The sequence below is a fragment of the Drosophila melanogaster genome, chromosome 3L (genome assembly GCF_000001215.4).
Source record: "Drosophila melanogaster chromosome 3L".
Lineage (NCBI taxonomy): Eukaryota > Metazoa > Arthropoda > Insecta > Diptera > Drosophilidae > Drosophila > Drosophila melanogaster.
Window position 1 is genome coordinate 23,671,842 of NT_037436.4, and position 17,400 is coordinate 23,689,241.

General features: G+C 36.9%; 1 protein-coding gene across 3 annotated transcripts in view, besides 20 other annotated features; it reads left to right on the plus strand.

Moving 5' to 3' along the window:
• Positions 1 to 862: part of a mobile genetic element that runs on past the window's edge.
• Positions 1 to 6,269: part of a mobile genetic element that runs on past the window's edge.
• The window catches only part of AGO3 (Argonaute 3), a gene marked incomplete at its 3' end in the record, with an annotated part of 135,048 nt that overhangs the window by 117,249 nt on the left and 399 nt on the right, over positions 1 to 17,400 (plus strand). The gene's annotated exons all lie outside the window — the stretch shown is intronic.
• Positions 881 to 1,927: a mobile genetic element.
• Positions 6,426 to 7,064: a mobile genetic element.
• Positions 8,009 to 8,054: a mobile genetic element.
• Positions 8,097 to 8,184: a mobile genetic element.
• Positions 8,202 to 8,573: a mobile genetic element.
• Positions 8,574 to 8,678: a mobile genetic element.
• Positions 8,679 to 8,877: a mobile genetic element.
• Positions 8,879 to 10,935: a mobile genetic element.
• Positions 9,692 to 9,800: a mobile genetic element.
• Positions 9,823 to 10,607: a mobile genetic element.
• Positions 10,984 to 11,069: a mobile genetic element.
• Positions 11,072 to 11,383: a mobile genetic element.
• Positions 11,384 to 13,736: a mobile genetic element.
• Positions 13,763 to 13,932: a mobile genetic element.
• Positions 13,944 to 14,012: a mobile genetic element.
• Positions 14,364 to 14,577: a mobile genetic element.
• Positions 14,850 to 15,969: a mobile genetic element.
• Positions 17,371 to 17,400: part of a mobile genetic element that runs on past the window's edge.

The window sequence follows — 17,400 nt, forward strand, 5'->3', positions numbered from 1 at the left end:
GTGTATGTTGATGTAATATATTTGGAACTGGCCGGTAAATGTTTAATTAATATTTTATTGGGAATGACCAGAGGGTATGTGTTGTTTGTTTCGTTGTTGTATTCTTCGATAGCAAAGCAAATTGTAATAAGTGGACTGCGGAGTTAAAGCAAAAATGTGTTGCGAAATGAATTTGGCTTGCGTTTGACACAGTGAAACGAGAACAGAATTTTTTTGCCAATTTTGGCAGAGCTTTGGACTTAGAAATTTTCACTGAACTTGGCACAAATTATTCACTTTTTCACATTTGGAATTTTGCACTATCGGACTGGATTAATATTTAAATGTATTCGGAAATTTGGACTTAGAAATTTTCACGAATGAGGGTGAAAGGAGAACGGTGGGTAATATGGCGGCGCCCGTGAGAATGGATAAGTACTTTTATTTAATTGCCTTTTGTCGGAGAAATCCGTTAGATTTGACAATAAATCTTACAGCAAATTGAATGAAATTGGATTTTCGAACCTTTTACTGCCGACCGGCAATTAAAAGGAATGGAAATTTCGTACTTATCTTATAATTTGTTCGCTGATGGACAAACTTGAAAATCCAGGTGATCCGGCTCGAAGGACCAAAATGTTGGGTTGTAGGGGATGCTGTCCTGAAATTCAAATATGCTGAAAAGAAACACTCGAAGAAAAGCGAACACTAGACTTTTCGTAATTGCGCGGGCGCGACCGGGCGTAAGTTTATTCGCTGTGGTTAGTTTTTACACTGATGCTTATTCTAATTAGTTAGGCTATCCCAAGCGCAGCGGAGACTCCTTGGAGACTCTGAGGTGAAGAGCGGGAGAGCGTAAGAGGGAGCGGAGAGCGGGTGACAGTCCAAACCCCGTAACTTGAACAAAACGTTTCATTGATTATATATTTTTAGTCTATCCTTATGTACTTTTTGCTTCTTTTGTATCTGTAATTACTATGTTATCTCTGTCTTCTATGGTTTCTACAGTATAAGGGCCTATTCTAACTTATGACCCGATTCGTTCCTTAGTGTAACTTTATCTCCTATTTTTAATTGAAAATCTGAAGTTTTCTTATCATAAAGTTGTTTTCTATAAGACTTAGCTTTTCCTAACAAAAGTCTAGCTCTTTTATATGCTATTTCTAATCTACATTTTATTTCCTTTGAGTAATCTTCTATATTATACAGTGGTTCTATTCTATCTGTTTTATTAAAATTTGCGAACTGCCTTGGTAATCTTCCAAAGACTAGTTCATATGGACAGTAATTATGCAAGACTGATGGTGTTGTGTTGAAACAATATGTAAAGTATTGTATCCAAACGTCCCAATCAGTTTTATCTGCAGAGATGTATGAACGAATGTATTCATTGAATGTTCTATGACTTCGTTCGATTGTCCCTAAAGTCTGGTGGTGATATGCAGTGGATGTAAGATTTTCAATCTTCATATATTTACACATATCTTGAATTACATTGTTTTTATACTCGGTACCCATGTCCGAAATGAACGTCTTCATTGGACCGTACTTTAGTATAAAATTTTCGAATATAGCTTTTGCGACAGTATTTGCGCTCTTATTCGCAACAGGTATGGTTACTAGATACTTCGTCAAATCACATATTAGTGTGACGATGTATTCGTTGCCATATTCTGATTTCGGTAGTGGACCAACTGTGTCCACTATCACTATATCGAAAGCATTTGTTGGGGTTTCTGTGTGAGTCATTGGGGTCTTTGTATGTGTCGTTGTTTTTAGACATTTGGCATTTATGACATCTACGTATGTACTCTTTTATATGACGAGTCATATTTTTCCAATAATAGTGTCTTTTTATTTTCGCTAGCGTTCTTGTAATGCCTGTATGACCTCCTTGAATTGGATCGTCATGATATGTAGACAGTATCGATTGTATCTCTTTTTCAGTAATGAAATGGTTTCAAAGATTTTTTCACTCGGTGCCAATTTGAGTTGGCTGATTTTTAGTATACCGGCTTGCATTTCAAGCCTTTGCAAGAACTGACCTAAATCAAAAATTCCATTGGTATATAAATCGTCAACATCAAATCTTGCAATAACTTTATTTCCTCGTTTTAGTAAACACATAGATTCCCTTTAGGTATTCTACTGTGAAGTCGTATTCTTCAAGCTCTAGCCGCATGCGAGTTAATTTAGAACTGGGATTAGTCATAGAAAATAGATACGTTAATGGTCTGTGGTCCGTTTTAATGGTGAAATGTTTGCCATAAATGTATGGTCTAAAATGGGTAATTGCCCAATGAATTGCCGCTAGTTCTTGTTCCGTTGTACTCTTATTGCTTTCTCCTTTTGTAAATGAACGTGATGCATAAGCTATTGGGAGCTGAATCCCGTTACGGTTCTGAGTTAGAACCGCTCCGCAAGCTTGTTTACTAGCATCCGTTATAATGCAAATTCTTTGCGAAAATCAGGATATTGTAATAGTGTGGGGTGCATAAGATTTTCTTTTAGGTATTCGAATGCGTTCTGGCATTCGCTTGACCATTCAAAAGGAACATTCTTTTTACATAATCTAGTTATGTGCCGTGAATAGTCGGCGAAGTTCCTTGATGATATAGTTCCTCAATATGGCTATGCGGGCTTCTATAGTTTTTATATAAATGGGTTCATCATCTTTAAGTCTTAATGTTTGTTTATAGAAATTATTTGTTGATATTGGTTCGGTTTCCAGTCCGAACACATCACTATACTGTGTGCATAATTCTGTTAATTGATTTTTAAATTGGTCTGGAAAATTTTTCTTTAGTTTTGAAAGTATTTGTTCGCTTCTATTTCCAGTGTCGGTATTATGAATGTCATAATCTTTTAGATTTTCATATTGTATTTTATTTACTTTGACCACTTGGTCGAAATTAGTTGTATTTAGAAGTCGAACGTATACATGTTTGGATGCTGCTATTGTATTTGCAACATAAATCCCATTGTGTATTTCTTGATTAGGAACAAATATGAAATCATTTACAACATTAATGTTTTTTTTCCGAATAACTTGTGATCTGGCTGGCAGAAGAACTGTATTGTTGCCAGCGCTATATGTTATCGGAACATATATTGGATAATTTAAATTTTGGGGTCTAATTATAAACCAGTCTTCACTTGGTTTGAAATCTAGTTGACAATTGAATTTCTTTATAAAATCAATGCCTATTATTCCATCACATGGTATTGCAAAATTTGGGTTTACCAAATGAAATTCATGTGGGATAATATATTTTGTTGATTGCAGTTCTATTAAGGTTGTTCCTTGAGACTTTATCACACCTTGGCCTATGCCTTCGATGTTTATTATTTTTTCATTTTGAATTATGAAGTTATCAGAATTTACTTTCAAAAGTGAGATATCTGCACCAGTATCTATGAGAAATGTTAGTTTATTTTCAGTTGAATGATTATAGAAGGTTACGAATATATTAAGACTATAATTGATGGAATGAACTTTTACATTTATTGGTTGTTTCCTAAAGGGTTCTGTTAGTTTTCCGACGTATTTTGCGCGATTCTCACACTGCTATTATTATTATTACCATGGTTATAGTTTCCGCGGCCTCTCCCTTGGTTTTGGCCTCGCCTACCTCCACGGTTATTATAGTTATTATTATTGTTGTTATTGCTGCCTCGGTTGTAATTGTTGTGGTAGTTATTTCTTCCACGATTATAACCCCGGGCGCCTCTATTATAATTATTTGCACCTCGTCGGTAATAGAGTACAGTGTTACTTTGACCTGTTATCTCTGTGCAACTGTTTACAAATTTGGAGATGGCATCATTCATGTTTGTGAATGTGCCTGCTTGCATGATAAGTTTTACCTTATCAATGGAGCAATTCTGTGTCATTGCTTTTACAGCTGTTGTAGTGCTGTATTTATTTGCTAAGGACTGGCTGAGACCTTCACTGATATAGGCACCTTCAAGGGCCTTTGTCAGTTTCTCCACCTCTTGGGTGTATTGGTTAGCCGTTTTATTTCTCTGTTGTAGATTCAGAAGCTTGGCAGATATCACTTCTACCGATTCTCCTTTTACTGCACTTGACAGTTGGGTAATGATTGCAGCAATCGTCTGCTCATTACTTATAAGGTTTCTTACATGGCCTTTAAGTTTAGTTTTTATTAGGCTTATTGCTGTCGTTTCATGTGTGCTCTTTAAGCTATCTAGTAGACCTAGAGCATCCAAAAAACTTTGTAGATTTTCTGGTTTACCATCAAACTCTGGTATGTCTGTGCCATTTCAGAAATTGTTATTGGTTCAGATTTAAATTCAATTCGGTCGCTTCCTTCTAGCGTTTCAATGTCACTATCGGACTCAGCGCCGCTTGATTGAACAGATTCGTCTAGTTCTTTGAACTGGTCTGTGTTGAATTCAACCAATTGACTTAGACTTTCTGGTACATCTATCAGAATATGTCTTCTTTTTCTGATGTTATTTAATCTTGTGTTTAGGGATTTTATAACCCTCAAACATTTGTTATTATGTTCAGATGTGAGCCTATTTGCATATTTATTTACTAATGTAACTATATTATTATATTCTCCTACTAATATCTCTATATGATTTTTCAAAGTTTCGGATTTTATTACTGCGTCTCTATTGATACATTTATAAGACTTATCGAACCTGAAGCGAAATTCGTCTATTCGTATCGCTATTTCGCTCCATTCCATTCTTGTCGTAAAAAAAAGTTTTTATTAAGCTTTCTTCTAATCCATATTATTTTTTTTTTAAATCTGGTCTAAACGATTTGCCCTATTTATATAACGTCTTTTGATGATCTTGTTATGCTTTACATAAATTGTAAGCAGAAATTGTAGAAGTAGTACTATTGTAATGATCAGCAATAAGATCCACAACGCATTTATATCGTCTGTGTGATCTATAATTTTTACGTTATTAAATACGTTGGCAGTATTGTCCTTTGCCTCACTAGAATCGCTAAACCATCCCATTTTTATTTTGTTTATTTTCAATGAAACGTTTTTTTTTTCTTTTTATGAGTTTTTTCTCATTATTATGATATTAATTTATTCTTCTAGAAAATCAAAAATAAAAAAATGTTTACGTTTAATGAAGATAAGAATTGTTATATTCTGTCATTAAAAAAATTTTTTTTTTTGCAGCTGAATATATATATACTCAGTAGCGGAGACGTGGAAATATTAGTTGTTAATAAATGTGGTTGGCTCACATATTTGTTTACAATATAAAAAAAAATTGTCCAACCGCATTGTTAGTAAAAAGCCTAACAGATATTAGTGTTTTTCAAGCAGCGGTTTCCCGCATCGGCTTGGGTTTAGAAATTAAAATTAAGGCAAATTGGGGCATTGGCATTTATTTATGCAGCCCGTTTGCGTTGTTTCGCACCTTGCGAAATCTTGCTTTCGATGTCCTCAAGACGTTCTTTGTAGCGTTGTCGGGATGCCTCGTCTCTGGCCAACTGGGTCATTTCCTTAACCAGTCGGCGTTGTTTAAGTAGCTTTACCCTTTTTCCGGAGCGTTTGTGCTTCTTTGGTTCCTTCCTTTTCTGCCTTGCCCGGTACTCAGCTATTGTGAGTGGGCGTGGTCCATCTGCAGGATTTTGCTGCAGAGCTTCTTCCAACGTTGGCAAGTCCCTTTGTGTCGTGGGCTGTGCGTTTGAGAATTGTGGCTCTTCCGCCATCAATTATTATGTTTTATAATGTTATTTGAATTTATTAATTTATTTAATTTATAGTCGAACTAAGATCAGTCGACTTTAATTATTAGCACAATACTTTAAACACTTCGTGTGCGTCCTGCAATGGTCCTGTCACGGTCGCCATGTGATAGGTTCAACAAGTAGTAAGGTGTTTTGGTAGTTGATGAAATAGACTTGGCTCTGGAGCTCAGAGCTTCTGCTCTGCTTGAAGCGGTTTATTCGAATAATCAAAGTGTGCTGAAGTTGGGTTCAGCTAACCCGCACATACATTGCTTATATCTATGTATTCTTACTTACATTTATACATATACATATGTATGCAGAAGGCATTGACCACTTGAGCTGCAAAGTGCATGCTCAGCATTCCCACGCTCCGCGATCGGCTTATGTATAAGCGTTAGATCGTATTACTGGGGCGCTGGAGTGCTTACGTAGTTTTTGGTGGTCTTTTTGTATATTTGTATATTTATATTTATTATGACAAAGTGTCACAATGTATTGACGCTATGTTATACCCAATCATTTATGGTATTTTTAGGGTAGATTAGTCCAATATGCTACAACTGCAGTGTGAGGAACGCGGCCAGCCCATAGTCACTGGCATCCGTCTGCAACACGAACGTCTTCGTGAAGTCGGGGCGAGTCAGAATCGCGTCGGCGACCAGCATAGCTAGTAATAGTAATAGCTCGTCGACTTTGGTATTCATCTCTACCTGCATCTTAGGGTTCTTTGGGTAATAACTGGTTTAACTGACTGGTTTATTGTCTTTCATTGTTATCATGTGCTCCGCAACCGTTAATGTCCCTCGCAAATCGGTTAACTCCGACCTCAGAAGTCGTCAACATCCTCCTCAGCCAAGTCCGCAGTCCTCCACGATTGCTATTGATAGTTTCTCGCGTGGCCTGCTTCGCCCCGCTGGGTCAACCGGTATCGTTACGATCAGACCTTACGCTCAGCTCCTTGCTCCCATTTTCGTTAGGAAATCCCAACTCAATACTAAATCATCAATTATTTTGTGTAATTAGCAGTTGCCTCCGTAAAGTCCTCTTCCCGAATTGCAGCCCCGATTAGCGATTTTGACGAGCTGCACCTTGCGGACCTTGGTTGTCCCTCTAAGAGTCGGGGTCGCGTGGAATTCCCGATCTTGGGCAGCACTCCACGGTTCTCGGACCGATTCTCCCGCAGGTCCACCAAAAATTAATCTTCCGGCACTCCCGCGTCCAGTGGTCCTGTCCTCCGCATCTATGGCAGGCTTGTGCTGGGTTTGCCACAAAACCACTCCGCATCGGGTCCGGCTCTCGCCTGTTGTTGTTGTTCCTCGACGGGCTCGCGGTGTCCTATTGGCACCTCCTGCACACCGCGTTCTATTCGCCCCTTGGGAAATGTCGCTGGTGGCAGGCCCTGTGAGTCCGCTCTGGATCGAATCGTTCTATTTGGGTGTCCAGCTCTGCGAATTCGTCAGCCAGGGCCATCAGGGCATTTAGGTGTCTTGGAAGCTCTGTATAAACTCGTCCCACATCTGCGAGAACCTGTTGTTGGCAATAAACCACTTTAAGGGCTTGCTCTTCAGAAGTTCCGGCATCGCTCTTGACATCTGGTTAATGTGCAGTCCATACGTCATTGCTGACCATTCCACCTGTCCCAGGAATTCCAACGACTTTTCGTTCGAAAGCTCATTCCCGCACTTGTTTCGCCACCTTTGCAAAATCCTGCGGTACTGCCCTTGTGATTTCCCACCGATCACGGCTGTCCTCCCGCCGCTGACTTTTTTTGCGACTGCCTTTCCGACTTTCATGTCCGAACTTGTGCCTTTCGGACCTGCTTCCGTTATGCTTGTGAAGTCGTGGCTCCTCACCAGGCCTTCAACGTCGGTGACTGACCTCTACGGCCGGTCTCCTTCTGTACTCCTTCTCTAACGCCTCCAGTATTGCGACCGTTTCTGGCTCGTCTGTGGTCTGGTCGATGAATTCGGACATCGGCTTCCGCATTTCCTCGAATAAACCCTCTAGCTTGATCCCTAGGGCGCTTGCTATGGCGGGCCGACCTAGAAGAAGGCAAGGGATCAGGGATTCCACGTGACGTTGCTATTTCGACCTCTTTCCTTCATTGTCCTACGTAGTCCTTGACAACCACGTACCGGGTTGAATGGTCTTATGATGTTATGGGGCAGGGTGTATCGAGGATTGCTGCGTTGATCCGTTCTTCACCAAATAAAAATATTTTGGCTTTGCTTCCCGAAAATGTATTATATATATATAAATATATATTTTATATATTTTTTGAAAAATGTGTATTTCATTTAATATTGAATTTTTATATTCTGTTTTCCATGTCTGTAATGAACGTTACATTATAATATAACATAATAACATATAATTACATAATAATATTAGCCTGTACTTCAAAATACAAGATTCAAATATAGCTTGTGCGATAGTTGTTGTGTTTTATTTGCAACTAGTATGGCCACTAAATATATATATTTTTTTTTTGTGTTCATGCGAAGTCGGCAGCATCGCGTTCGCAGCAGGACCTGTAGGTGACACACACGTCGTCAGCAAATGTGGCCAACATTGACGTCCCGGGTAGACTAACGTCCGGCCGTGGCATGTCGTAGCTGTACAGGCAGTGAAGCAGCGGACCAAGTACACTTCCTTGTGGTACTCCGGCTGCCGCATTATGCTCGTTTGACAGAGCCGAGTGGAATCGTACCGCAAATCTTCTCTTTTCGAGATACGACCTCAGGAGTCCGAAGTATGGTGCAGGACGCGTATTCTTAATTTGGAGCAGGAGACCGGAGTGCCACACCCGATCGAACGCCTCACGTACATCTAGGAAGATTGCATTGCAGTACTACTTGTTTTCAGGACCTGTAAGTGACACACACGTCGTCAGCAAATGTGCCCACTATTGACGTCCCTAGTAGGCTAACGTCTGGCCGTACATGTCGTACTGGGAGTTAAGCATCGTATACTTCCTTGTAAGATCTCATAATAAAGTTACTACGTATTCATTGCCATTTTCTCATCGAGGTAACGGACCAATTGTGTCCACTATCACTCTTTCGAAAGCATTGATTGGGTGTATCGGTTTTTGTTAGTATGACTTATCGTTTTAGATTATTGTCATTTATCGCATTTACGTAGGCATTCTTTTACAGAACGAGTCACAATTCTTACATGACCTTGTATAGGGTCGTCGTGGTTTGTAAACAGCATAGCTTCTAGATCATTTTCATGTTCTATAAGGATCATCGGCTTGAGTAACGCCATTCTTAACGTATAGCCCGTTTCCTTAAAAGAATCAATTGAAATTACTTCAAGTGTATTTTTGCTCGGTGCCAATTTGAGTTGGCTGATCTTGAGTATATCGGCTTCTTTTTGAAGTCTTTGGCAGAACCTGTCCTAAGTCTAGTCTACCATTAGTGCACATATCGCTAACATCAATTCTTGCTATAAATTGTTTTCCACGTTTAAGGAAACATGTATTTTCCGTTATTAGCAAGGCCACTACTTTCCGTATTTCATCATCGCAATGACGTTGAGCTTAGAAGCGTCAAGAGCTTGTGTAGACCAATTTTTTTCTGCGCAGGATTTTTTCTGTGACTTTCAAGACTTTTGCTTATGAAGCTTTTTTAGTTCGGATATGGTTCTCCTGGATAGGGCATCTACCACAAAACTGTCTTTCCTCTTTAGATACTCGATTGTAAAGTCGTATTCTTCAAGTTCTAACCGCATACGGGTAAGCTTTGAACTTGGATTTACCATTGAAAATAAATACATTAAGAATTTGTGATATGATTTAATTGTGAAGTGTATTTCATGTATTTTAAATGTATTGGTCGAAAATGTGATATTGCCCAGTGAATTGCAGCTAATTCTTGTTCTGAAGTGCGAGATTACTAGAACATTCGCGCTACCGTCTTCATCCGACGACTACAACCAGAACATACCACGACGGCAGTCGTATCCAATTCATCTCATCTACATCATCCAGCTTGACATCACTTAATTTGGTTAGATTCCACAACGAATCACCATAATGATTTCAAAGCCCGGTGACGAATCAGGATGTTCCTTCATCGTACAGACCTGTGACGGTACTTCCTTGCCTTGTGAAATGTTTTCCATAAATATATGGTCGAAAATGTGATATTTCCCAATGAATTGCTGCTAATTCTTGCTCTGTAGTGCTTTTATTACTTTCACCTTTTGTGAATGCTCTTGATGAGAGATATCCAACCCATAAATATAGCACTCTGCCCCAGTTGATAAACAAATTTCAAACTCCAATCTCAGCAGCATTGCCTTTGCCCTTGTTTGCCAACATTTAGCCACCGGATAAATAACCAAACTTAAAGTAAACACAACTTCCACTTGGAGACCAAGCCATGATCAACTTATGGCGCTTCAATCAAACTGCATCAGTCAGCAAATTTGCATTTCACAATGCTGTGAAACAATTTCAGTGTAAGCATGAAAGCATATTTGAAAGCTCAAGAAAGTCCTAAAGAAAAGCTTCTGGCCGAGGTTGGGTGGATTACGATTAAGATCGGGACGAGATTGTGAACAGCTTCAATTCAAAGATAAGGTAGTAATAAAGTGTCTTGAAATAGTGAATAGTGAATAGTGATAGTGAAAGTGAAAAATTCTATCATCGAATAAATATTGAATAATAAAAATAATTTTTTAAATAATTAAATAGTAACAATTTTAATTTGCGTACACAATAGGAAGTTGGAGTCCGCTATGGTATTCAAGTGTCCATTCGAAAGGAACATACTTTTTACAAACTCTGGCTATGTTCCGGAAATAGTCGGCAACATTTTTGATAAAACGTCTATAATAATTTCAAAATGCATCAAAACGTCTAGCGCTGTCCGCATCATGTGGGTCTGGGTAGGAATGTCACTTGAAGTTAAAAATTAGCATTTTTGTGAGTGTAGCTTTAGATTATTTTTTCTACTTTGGTTAAATTTTTGATCATGTGTTCTTCTGAGCATCCTATGACGATTAAGTCGTCCATATAAGGGAATGGTTGAGAAGGTTCGAAAACTGAGAATACTAATGTCATCATATAAATGCTATTGTATAAGAGCCATTGCTCTCCATTGACCTTCCTTCAAAATCTATTTTGTGAAAACCTGACATTTAATCAAGGCATAAAAAATACTTCGTTTTTCCTAGTTGATCCAATACGTCATCAATTCTAGGAAGTGTAAATTGTCGTACAATTAAGCATACAGTTTCTAGAGACAGGTATTTTCCAAATGTTACCACGCCAACTCTAAAGCCCATAAACCGCCCAAAACTGCCACTATTGAAAAATATTTTAATATTTTTTAATTTTTGCGTTAGTCTTGTAAACCGCCCAAAAACTGTCACGCCCATATATATAAAATTTTTTGATATTTTTTCATATTTTTATTAGTCTGGCCAATTTCTATTCAACTTGCCCAAAAGCTTTTTGCCATGCCCACAAATCGCACAAAAGCTGATGCCCACATTTTTGGGAAATGTGTTGAGATTATTTTCACATTATTATTAGTCATGTAAATTTCTATCGATATGCAAAACAAAGTTATTGCCACGCCCACTCTAACGCCCTTAAACCGACCAAAACTGCTACGGCAACATCTTTGAAACATTTTTAAAATTTGTTTCATAATTTTATTAAAAGCCGTGCGACCAAAACGACACTGCACATGTTCTATGTAGATATTGAGCCTAACAACATAAACCGAGACAATGTAAAACCCATAGGTAACGCTATTGTCAATATTGAGCCTCCCCGCAAAAACAATGAAATCGTTCATTACTATCGCTGCCAGGAATAAAATGTTCTTCTCGACACCCGAAAAATACAGAACAACCAGCAGAATATGCCAACTGCTACGACGAACACGCCGCCAGCTACAAAGGGTGTAGAATTTATCAGGAACTCTTGTCAAAAAAATCAGCTACCAATCGAAAATCCCTGAATAGCAATAAAGACCTGAGTAAAAATGATTTAGGAATCCAGCAATCGTTTGCTCCGCCTAACAAGCCAACATATACCCAACAAATTAACGATTATCAATCTTATGCCCAAATTGCTGCAGGATATAGCAAAACAAACACATCACTGGAGAGAATAGAGCAACTATTAGAAAAACAGTCTGAACTTACAAATAATTTACTTAACATGATAATGTTACTTGTAAACGAATTATGCAAGTAAATCTTAACCAAGGAATATGGAATGGCAATGGGCTTTCCAGCCATGTAAATGAAATATCCATCTTTATAAAAACGAATGAAATTGATATTATGTTAATTTCCGAGACACACTTTACCAGCAAATCATATATGAAGGTTGTTGGATATGATATAATTAGAGCTGACCACCGTTCCTTTTAATTAGACCTTTTAATTAGACGGCTAAAATTAGACGGCCTAAAATAAAAATAAAAATTTCAAATTATGGACAGCATTAGAGAAAATGCTATGCAGGCTGCCACGGTCACGATCAAATGTATGCATGCGGACGTATCTGTAACAGCAATTTATCTTCCCCCAAGATTTGCTCTCAAAGAAGCAGATTTTAAGAACTTTTTTCAAAAACTTGGACCACAGTTTATATTGAGAGGCGACTTCAATGATAAGCACCCCTGGTGGGGCTCCAGATTGACAAATCCGAAGGGAAGCGAACTGTACAAATGCATAGTAAACAATAGCATAACAACATTTTCAACCGGCAAGCCTACATACTGGCCTACTAATAGTAGAAAGATACCAGACTTCGTAGCATACTTTGGAATCCCACATACTTTGGAAACTCATAATCAAATCAGCTCAACTCTCAGCTAAAATCCGACAACAAATACAACACAAGAGAAATTTGCGTAAAAGGTGGCAAGCTTCCCCATTCGTAAAATCAGTATTAATGAAGTTTCATCAGAAATTAAATGGCTGCATAGTAAAAAGGCTCAGGTTCGGACAAAAAAGATGGCATAACCTTGAAAATTCTACCACCAAAGTGTGTACGATTTCTAACGTTTATATTTAATGCAATGTTAAGAGTTGACCACTTCCCAAGCCAATGGAAATGTGCAGAAATTATAATGATCCTTAAACCAAATAAGGCAGAAAATGAAGTGACATCGTACCGTCCCATTAGTTTGTTGTCAATATTTTCTAAAGTATTTGAAATAATAATTTTTAAGAGAATGTTGCCGATCTTGGAAGAATTCGCTATCATTCCCGAGCACCAGTTTGGATTCAGAAGGGGCCACGGAACCCCTGAGCAATGTCACAGGATTATACAATAAATAAAGTTTTGTCAGAATTTGAGAGCTAAAAATACTGTACTGCAACATTCCTTGACGTTCAACAAGCGTTTGATCGAGTCTGGCATGACGGCTTATTATATAAAATCAAAAAGTGGTTACCTGTGCCACATTTTTTATTATTAAAGTCATACTTAACCAATGTGCAACAAAAATAATGAATACTCGCCTTATTGAAAGCTGGTTCCTTTGGAAAATTAGGGTCAACGCCCTGAAATTTAAAAAGTTTGAAGATGACCTGGTTGCTTGTCCGAAAATCTGCAACCACTCTGGAAAATAAATTCCGTTTATACAAAGCTATACTAAAGCCCGTGTGGACTTATGGTATACAGCTTTGGGAGATTCTACAACGCTACCAATTAAAAAATATTTAGACGAATTATTAATGCTCCATTTTATATTTCAAATGCAAGTATCCATAAAGACTTAGGAATCCCTTATGTTAAAAAAGAAATAGCAAAACATAGTAAAAAAAATATATGAAAATAACTTAGCCTTAAGTTTGGCAAATAATAATAACAAAGTCAGTAGACTTACAAACTTACACGTGCTAGATCTCCCTGACAGGTATTAAGTAGAAAAACATGTTATGCATACAGTATGTAGTAGGGATTAATGGATAACTACTGCCTCTGTTAATTAAAGATTAATTATAAAATTTACTTATTGTCATACTTTTTTAAGACAGATTGTAAGAAAAAGAGGAAAAAAAAATAATTTTAATTTTATTAGTCTTGTAAATTTCTATCGATTTGCCAAAAAAAAATTTGCGACGCCCAATCTACAATCTACAACAATTTTTAACTTTTTTTCTCTTTTTATTCCCCTGTATCTACCATATCCCAAAAAAATAATAAAAATTCGCGTTCTCATTAACACTAGCTGAGTAACTGGTATAGCATTCTCTCTTGTTTTTTCATAATTTTATTAGTTTTGTAAATTTCTATCAATTTGCCAATAAACTTTTTGCCACGTCCACTCTAACCCCCTTTTGAAACATGTTTAGATTTTTCTTCCTTTTAATGTTTGTCTTGCCAATTTTTATCTGTATACCGAAAACACTGTGGCCTTTCACCTACAAAACGCCCAAAACGTTTACTCCCACAATTTTAAACAATTTTTAAATTTTTTCTCATTTAATCCCCAATATCTATAAAATGATAAATATAAAATGATTTTGCGTATCATTTTTCTTCTTATTTCAATGTTTCTTACTCTTATGTAGAAAATGAAAATATTTTGACACTGTTTTATATAACCTGCGTAAGGCTAGCCTATACTTGTAGTACTTGACATTTTCAACATTCGCGTAATATTTTTTTGTGTTTTTTATTTCACATAATGACCAATGACGGTACTATCACGCCTTTCGAAACTATTTGATAAATGCTTACTAATTCGACTTGATCCACACTTGACGGCCCACAACAAAATCCCAGCCCATGACACAACAGAAATTAGAACCGCATCCGACAATCGATAATTCTGTATAGTGTATCCCAATGTTTCGACAGAGTCTGGACCGATGGATTATTGTTTAAATGAAAATTGCACTTCTTTTAGGTGAGCACTGGACTATAGCGATCTCAATTCTTAAATAATAATAATACAATCACTATCCAAAACGATTCGCATAAGTTGGTAGGGAACAATTTGTAAAATCTATTGCATTGAAAAAACCAGAAAGAGTGGGATACAGATAAAGAATATGAGGGAGCGCTACACTTCCTTGCCATGACTATTAAATACTCTCTGCTAATGGAAGTGCGAGGGATATGGAGATAATTAAACAGAAAAAAATGTTTGTATGGATGGAATTTAAATTAAGTAATATTATTATTACTATTGAAGAGAAAGCTAAAATCGATAAGCAAATTAGAAGCTTTCACCTATATATAATGAAAAATCTGCCTAAATGTAACAGTACAATTGAAGCATCAAAAAAAAAAAAAACATTTCAGTTGGCTTTCATCCACGATAATGGTTGTCGTAGACCAAAACTACAACCAAGTCGCTTCAGACTGTCTAATGGGACGACCTCGACTCTTTTACTGTGATGATCACGGCTCAAAAGAAAAATAGCAACGGGTCTGGCTAATATTAAAGAAAATAATACAAGTCTTCTTGTCCATGCAGCATCAGTTTCAGCCAAAAAGGAAAAAATGGGCGATACTGCTTTTGTATTAAATCAAACCATTTCAACTTCAACTGCATCCACCGAAATTGATATTCTCAAAGCCAATACCGCTCACACCAAATCAGGCTCTTGCATTTTTGATTGACAGCTCTCTATCCAAAGCAAAATACAACGACATGAGAGCTTTGACCAAAAAACAATTTAACAACATTTATCCATTTATACAGAGACCTTTGCCCAAGTATCTTTCCAAAATTTGCTAAATCACACGGTCAGTCGAATTATTCTTATGCATTATTCTTATCAATGCATTCATCGGATCTTTTACTTTCAAGCCTAAATATAAGGAAAAGATCGTCTCAAAATAAAAAAATCGTTTTGCCGAAAGAAGTCATCAATCTTTTAGGTGCACCAAATGTAGAACATATTAATAACATTAAAACATTTGGGAAGCGATGATAGCGACTCGGATTCGTATCACGATGATCCATTTTCTATGCATTTGAACGTAGAAAATTTTGATTAATATAATAGTATAATTATATGTACATGTATTAAATAGATACATAAGAAAAATTCAGCTTAAATTTTTTATATTAATTAATAAAAATAAATAATCATGCCAAATCTACTCCTTAACTTTATATCCTAATATGGGCGGTATGGATGGGCGTGGACCGATTTACTTAAAATTTTACGTACGTATTTTAAATGTCAGATGCACCAATTCTACAAAAATGCAGCTCTAGCTTTAATATTTGACTTTATGCCAAAAAAAGGGAATCTGGCCCAGTGTGCTATGGCATCGCCCAGACTTTTAAAACAGTAGATTGTATACAAATATGCGATTAAACAAATTGTTAATATAAATAATTTAAATTGTATTCCAAACTTAAATCAAGAAAAGAAAGCGCTCTGTAGTTTTAGCAATGTCGCCCACATATCCAGAATCCTTTCCCAATAAGGGCAGCACAGCCGACAGGTAGACTCCCAGGTAATTAGCGACAGCATTGGTACTTTAGTTGCTAATTGGATTTCAACAAATAGACGCTGCAATTTGAAGTCCAATTCTTTTTATTTTTTTATTTGCACTTCGCAAATAATTAACTTATCTAGTCCGGCCGCCGCCAACTTCTGCGGGCAGCGCAGCCGCGACCCACTAAACATTAAGGCAGTTCAATTGTGACCTTCATAGGAAGCAGCACCTATTCTGCTTCCAAATAATCCAAGAAACAGAATTTAAAATAAAATCTTGTTAGTGTTATTTTTTAACGATAATCTATAATCCGGTTTCACCACTACCACGGAAAGCTTACTTGAAATGGTTTGGATATGGAAATAAAATGGATAGCGGACAAACGACTAAAATATTCTTGTATTTTAATCAAACTAAAAAATTCAGTAAAATGAAAAAATCTATCGGAAAACAATAACACAACATTTTAAAAGTAAAAAATTCATATATGGTAACGAGTCTTCTTATTCGATAAAAGGCCACCGTTATTCCAACACGAAAATACATATTTCTAGAGGGGAAGGTTTTATTTTCTTATAATAAATAATATAATATATATATATATATAATATATAATATATATAATATATATATATATATATATATATATATATAATATTTTTACATTGTTTTTATCAAATTTCCACTAAATTTGTATGACTAAATTTCGGGATTCCGCTCGCCCGAGCGTAAACATATACCGTAAATACCACTTTATTACTGTTTTGACCTATTAAGGTTTTTATTAGCTATTTTCGAGAAATGCAAAGACGATTTTTATGTATTGATTTCGAACGAAAAGAATTAATTGGTTTCAGCGAATTTTGGCATCGATGCGCGTATGCTTAGGTCACGAAAGCGAATGATGAATAAAGGTTTATGTGCCAGGGGTCTGGAAGAAGAGAGAAAAAGAGAACGCGAGAGGGGAGTGTTTAGGTGCTGATCTGCATAGATAACGAAAGCTGACCCGACATCGTGCTTCTACTAAAATGTCTAGCATAATTTTTGAGGGTTCTGTGCAGCTTGAAATAGTCTAGAGCATATTGGCCGCGCTCGTGGTCAAGAAGCATTGTCTTCAGATCCTGCATTCCAAATTAAAAAAAGAGAGAAAACTATAGTCGAGTTCAGACTGTGGAAATAATAGGTGAAAGTAGGTCGTTGCCACAGTGTTTTTGGCCCAAAGTGGGCGGATTATGCGCGTTTCAAAAAGTTT